Raw genomic sequence first — 6,716 nt, forward strand, 5'->3', positions numbered from 1 at the left:
GAGCCTGACGTGGGATTTGATCCCGGGTCTCCAGGATCGCGCCCTGGGCCAAAGGCAGGCGCTAAACCGCTGCGCCACACAGGGATCCCTCAAATGAAGTTTTTTAAAAAAAAAAAGATCAGACACCCATCTAAGCCAAAATGAGAGGGTTTAAATCGAATACATTCAGCTTTTGGAACAAGTCACTACACTGTCCTCACTGATTCTCCATTCCACCGGGGTGGACCTGAGAATGGCTGGGTTCGGTGACACCTCGGTTCTTTATTTTTATCTATCTATCTATCTATCTATCTATCTATCTATCTATCTATCTATTTATTTTACCTTGGTTCTTTCTGCTCTGAGAGGCAGTGCTTTTGTAATTCTTCACAGCCTGATTAGCCAAAGAGGAGCGACGAATCAGGTGCCTTTTGTGGCCACCCTGAACCTGGGCTGGATTCCGGCTCTCCCCTGCAGACCTCTCTGCGCCGGGCTGGGCGGTTTCAGGAAACGTGGGAAGCACAGATGTGCAATCCTTGGCCACCCTCCTCCCCGTGTCTGTTTGTGACATCAGGGCTAGGCCACACCAGCCATCCACTGTCGCTGCAGGGTCCTGGTCCGGGATCCAGCGCCTGGAAGTGCCCTGGTCATGTCCTGCAAAAGCTGGCTGTGTGGGCAGAGGTTCTGTGCTGCCATCCGGCCCCCTCCCCGTGTCCCCATCCAGGGCCGCCATAGAGCCAGCCGGAGCGGGGCCCTCCGGCAGAGGCTTATCTAGGGAGGCCTCTTCTTCCCACTTAGTCTCCCTCTGCCTCTCCCTGCTGGGACTTGGGTGGTAGAAGCAGTAGGAGGATCAGCCGACTGGGAGCCAAGAAGCAGGAAGATACCAGAACCTAGAGGAAAAGGCATTCAGGGCCAGAATGAGTAAGCAAGTTCATCGCTGGGCCTTCATTCTTCTTTTCTGTAAAAACAGGGGTAGCCTTGTCCACCTTACCACAATGATGAAATTACGCAGGGGCTCACGATGATAATATTCTTTCAGGAGGGGACCCAGGTTTTGTGAGGGCTGAGGCTTATTCAGTTTGGAGGAGACTTTTTAAGAAGAATGGAAACTTACAAAGTTAAATATGAAAAGGAGAAAAAAAAACACAGAAAAGTAACATTTTATTAATCCACATACATGCTTTTGTGATACGTTTTTCTACATTTTTGGGGGGGAGGCTGTGTATACTTTGACAGCCTCTCTGTATGACAATGATTTCGTAATAGCATTTTTGATCTAGAATGAGTATAAAAGCTGATTCAGTCTGTTCCCAAGCACAGTTGATCAAAGTTTGTTTTTTATGATTGATAGTTTTGAGTAGAGGTCACAAAGAAACAAATTCTTTGTTTGCAATTTTACGTTGCAAGATTGTGAAGAATTTTCATGATTGGAAGAATTTTCCATGGACTTATTCTGACTTGCTTCTCCTTCACAACCCCACAGTTTTGCGGCCAGAACACATTTCACAATTTTAGTTCTTAGTCCTACAGTGTTCTGCTATGATGCCTGGGTTGCCAGAACAAAAGACACCTTTGCTGCTCTCAACACTTAGGAAATTCCAGGAAGGTCTGTGCCAGAAAGGGGGACAAATAGCAAATAATATATTTTTTCTTTTAAAATATTTATTTATTTGGGGGGTAGTGGGGCAGAGGGAGAGGGAGAGAGAGAATCTTAAACAGACTGCCCACTGAGTGCAGAGCCCTACTTGGGATTTGATCTCAGAACCCTGAGGTCATGACCTGAACTGAAATCAGGAGTCAGCTGCTCAACTGACTGAGCCACCCGGGTGCCCCCCAAATAATGTTTTTTTAATTCTAAATCCCAATATCACAAAAAGAGAAGAGATTCGGAGGGTTCAGAAGTCTCAGGAACCAAGATTATCAGGGGCATCCACCCAAACCTGCCTGTGGGTGAATCCTCAATCATCAGTGATGCTTGGCAACTCCACCTTTTAATCTTTTTTTTTTTTTATTTTTTTACTTTTTAAATTTTTATTTATTCATGATAGGCACACAGTGAGGCAACTCCACCTTTTAGAGAGCTGAGTTTCATTTCTAGACTTTCCTCCTCTCCCATTACAGGAGACACAGCCTTTTTGGGGTTACCAAAGGGTCCTCCAGGCCTTCCTATTTAGATTTCTATTATCTGTTAATTGTGTTCGGTGTTTCCTTATCTCTCTGTAGAAGATCAGTGCAACCCAAGGCAACCACTGGACCCCATGGTCTTTACATACGTATGTTCTGTACCCCTCTACCTGCACACCCACCCAGCCTTTTTCAAAGCCTCAAGCATTGCAGCTTGGATTTTCCCACCATGAGAACATTCTTCCAAGTCAGTGTCAGTGAAAATTACAGCTGTTGGGTTGCCCCTTTGCTGCAGGGGCCCTCTGTGCTCCATGTATGTGCCCCCCAGAGATAGAGCTCCCCTCCTCCCATCGATCACTGATCAGGTCCCCAGACCACATCTTCTTGGCTGCTTTCTCATGCCACTCCCAATACCAACATGTTCAGGTTGGTCGTCCGGGAAGCAGCATCTGAGTCAGAGGTGGGAGTACTGGAGGTTTACTGGGGGTAAGGCCTGCAGAAACTACAAGGGGAGGAAGCAGGATTGGGCAGGGAAAGACTTCACAACACAGTGCAAATCTGAAACTTGGGGAAAGACATAGAAAAGGGGAGTAGGCAGACAAGAGATGCAGACTTAAATGCCTACTTGAAGTCTTAGCCAACCCAATCAGAAGCTGTGGCACAAGGATGACCCATTAGAAGAGGTCCCCACTGGGTGGCAATCTCCAGCTGCTAGGACCCTGGCACACTTCTTAATTAGCTAAAGGCTGCCCAGGAGGAACATGGCCTTGGCTTGAACACTAGCAGATTCTGAAGGCTCAGTGATAGAAGGATCTCAGCTCACCGACTGCGCTCCCTGCAGCAGACCAGCATGCTCTTCATGAAGGGAGTTCTAAGAGGCAACTTCCATGGTTGCCACATCTGGAGTAGGAGTCTAGTAGAGGCTGAAGCTCTGGGTGCACTTGTCTCTTTGGTCCTATAGACTCCTTACCCTTGGGGTAGGAATGAAGCTAGAGGATAAAAGAGTGGGACCCTCTAAAGTGCCGGGTGTACGCTGCTCTTGCTCTGGACTAAAGATGTTACTGTGTAGACACAGCACAACTTCTCCTTGGCTAAAGATGTCAAACATCCACAGCCCTTAGAGCACCACCCAAAGTGGATAGAATGCGGTAGAAAGGAAGTCTGGGCGGAAGGAGACAGTGGTCTTACCTGACTATAGTTTTAAAACATCTTAAATTTGCATGTTTTTATAAAAACACATGAATCCACTGCTTGAGTCCCTTTCAAAGTCTTGGAAGGGGTCCTTGAAAGTAAGGGACTCTGAAGTATAAACCTTATTAGTTTTGTGCTAAATCCATTCCTGCCTTCACTACTATCATTTCCATTCTGGGAAGTTCCTGTAACCTGAGGTTCTTCTTTTTCAGATGGCAGCCGAGATTTCCTACCCCAGGGAAGAGATGCCTCTGGTGAAGGTGGGCAACCAAGACAACAATTCTTGGCTTTGAGTTTTGAATTATGGCCACGGTAGAGATTTAAAAAAAAAAAATGTTTTTAAGAGAAAAGGCTTTGGGGTTGCCAAAATCTAGGCTTTTGAGGTTCAAAATCCTAATCTTTGAACAATTTAGAGAATGAAGATTAGGTGTGTATATTTGGCAACAGAAACATACCTGGTTACTCTTCCAACACCTTGAAAAGTATTTGTTGCTTAAAGATTCCACAGCGGGAGCCAGTGGCAGAGGAGACAGAGGAGGTCAGCCAAAGGGAGGAGAGAAGGAGAAGCAAGAGAGTTAGGTAGATATAGCAACGTGACCCCAAGAAAAGGATCCTAGACCAGACCCTAGGGGAAAGGGGCACAACAGAAATTCCAGATCCATTTGGGGATTTGGCTCCAAAGAGGACTTCAGTCTTGATTCCAGAGATGAGCCCTGGGGTGGCATGTCTCAGAGATTCTCAGAGGGCCATTCGAGAGCCTCACAGAGAAGGCTACCTGCTGGCAGGACCAAGACAGCCCCTAGGGACCAACCCCTCCCCACCCCACCAGCAGAACCATAGGACAGCAGCCAAATGTTTCAGGGCTTTCCAGAGGGTGAAAGAGAATAGGACCTAGGGAGACCTTATCGTTGGGATGGGCACTTGTGCATCTGACCTAATGATAAAGATCAGATGGAAACAAGGGTGTCCGTGTGGAAGCAGGGAGAGAAGCAACTACTGACTGGGTGCCCTGGTCACGTGGGTGTGTGCGAAGCCCCTTCCTGGGGAAAGTGTCTGGCGGAGGGGAGGGTGGGTGCAGATTGTGCTGGGGTCCAGAACTGGCTGAAGAAACCATGAACTGAGATCAAGTTTCTGGCATCTAGCAGAAGAGTGGAAACCCCACACAGAAACTACATTGTAGAAAGACAAGGTTTGACTTTTACGCACACTTGGTTTCCTACCCACCAGGCAGGATCACAGCAAGGATTTCATGAGACCGTCGCAGGGGCCCCCGCATCGTCAGGGCCCAGCAGATCACTGCAGGGCATCCCCCACAACCCCAGATTCACCCTGCCCCGCTCCACCGGCTCTCGGCTGTGGGCAGCTGACCTCACAGACTGGAACACGACACGGGCCGGACTTGCCCTCTGGCTTCCAGTTGGATCTGGCCCAGCCAACAGGAAATGGGTCTGGGGGGAGAGGAAAGGTCATCGGGGTGTTCGTTCCCCGGCTTTGGCAAGGGCTCCTGCCTGGTGACCCTCTCCGGGGGGCTCGGCCCTCACCGAGGGTCTGGGGCCGGCTCCCTCTCTTCAGCCCCGTGGGCCTGAGGGTGGCTGGGGCTGCCCTGCCCTTGCTGGCCCCTGGACGCTTCGCTCCCCACCCCGCTTCCCCTCAACCCTGGGCACACCTTGGTAAACAGTCCCTTCCTCAGGCTCCCCTGAATCACCTCTTTGAAGAGTGCCATCTGTTTCCTGCTGGGCCGAGGGCCGGGCTCTTGCTAGAATCACTTTCAGTTTGAGGCTCGGGCCTGCTGCTCCTGAGCGAGCCTATGGAGCCAGCAGTCCTTTCTGGGCCTCGGTCCTCCCCTCTGCTGAATGAGAATATAATACCCCAGCCTTTCCTCCTCCCTCGAGGACCATTGCGAGAAACCAGAATGTAGGCGAAAATACTCCAGAGGAAAGGAAGGTAGCAACTGTTAATAGAATGATTAAAAGTGATAATAGTGGGGTGCCGGTGGGGGGCTCAGGTGGTTGACTGACTCCTGGTTTGGGCTCAGGTCATGATCTCATGGGTCGTGGGATCAAGCCCCACGTCAGGCTCCACGCTCAGCGGGCATCTGCTTCAGATTCTCTCTCTCTCTGCCCCTCCCATTTCTCCCTCCCTCCCTCCCTTCCTCTCTCTCTCTCTCTCAAATAAATAAAAATAAATCTTAAAAAAATAATCTTAAAAAAGTGATCCTAGTAGTAAGGTTCCTATCTGTAGCTCTCCTGTGGTCTGTCTCCTCTCTAACACCAAAGCAGCGACTCATCTTTGGTGCTGCGCAAAACTGCTGTCCTGTGCTGTGAAGTCTTGTGCTTGCAGGAAGGAAGGTGACACTTTGGGACCAGGTACAGTGCAGAGCTCTCAGAGCTGCTGCCACCGCATGTTGTCCAACGGAGGCTGGGGGACCCAGGCTGTGCTACAAGCCCCCTGAGGTTCAGTCTCCGGCCCTCGCAGCCTCTGGCTGTGTTTGCTGGGAGTGAACCCCCGGCACTGCTCTCACTGAAGCCACACGGGCACCAGGGTCCCTCCCGTGGGAGCTGAGGGTGGGCCGGGCCTGACACAGTGAGAGCTGGTGGGAACTTAGACTGCTCAGAGCTCTCAGAAAAACAGTTGCCAGCGGTGTCCTCATGGCCAGGTGGGCTGTGAGGGCCCCAGAGAGGAGAGCAGAGAGCAAGGACTGCTGGGGACATTTTCCTTGTCCTGTACCCACTTCAAAACAAAAGCATGGTCCTTGGCTTCTCTCACCCTTCCCTCCTGGCTCTTACTCCATCAGGTGTTTCCACTGTCCTTTCAACAAAGCCTGTCCCCCTCCTCCCACCAGGCATAACCAGGCAGGGACACCAGGATCAGCAAGGCCAAGGGTGGCCCCCATGGGATCAAGAGATCTCAGACCCAAGTTGTTTAAAATCTGAAGTCAGAGGCACTTGGGTGGCTCAGTGGTTTAGCATCTGTCTTTGGCTTGGGTAGTGATCCAGGTGCCCTGGGATCAACTTCTCCCTCTGCCTATGTCTCTGACTCTCTGTCTCTCATGAGATAATTGGAATCTTTAAAAATAATAATAATAAAACTTTAAAATCCAAAGTCAATACATAGAACTATCATGAATCAAGTTTAGGACTGGGTTCTGCTGCATTAAACAATAGTGAAGAGATATAGAGGCGGACTTCCCAAGACTGTTGCAACTACTTAAGAAAATGTCCTTGGGTCAGTTAAACGTCTGCTTTCAGCTCGAGTCCTGATCCCAGATCCTGGGATCTAACCCCACCTTGGTCTCCCTGCTCAGCAGGGAGTCTGCTTCTCCTTCTCCCTCTGCATTCCCCCTAGCTTGTGTGTGCCTCTCTCTCTCTCCCTCAAATAAATAAAATATTTAAGAAAAAAAAAAAAAGGTGTTCTGAGGGTAG

Source organism: Canis lupus, chromosome 17 (genome assembly GCF_003254725.2).
Source record: "Canis lupus dingo isolate Sandy chromosome 17, ASM325472v2, whole genome shotgun sequence".
In the NCBI taxonomy this organism is placed as follows: Eukaryota; Metazoa; Chordata; class Mammalia; order Carnivora; family Canidae; genus Canis; species Canis lupus.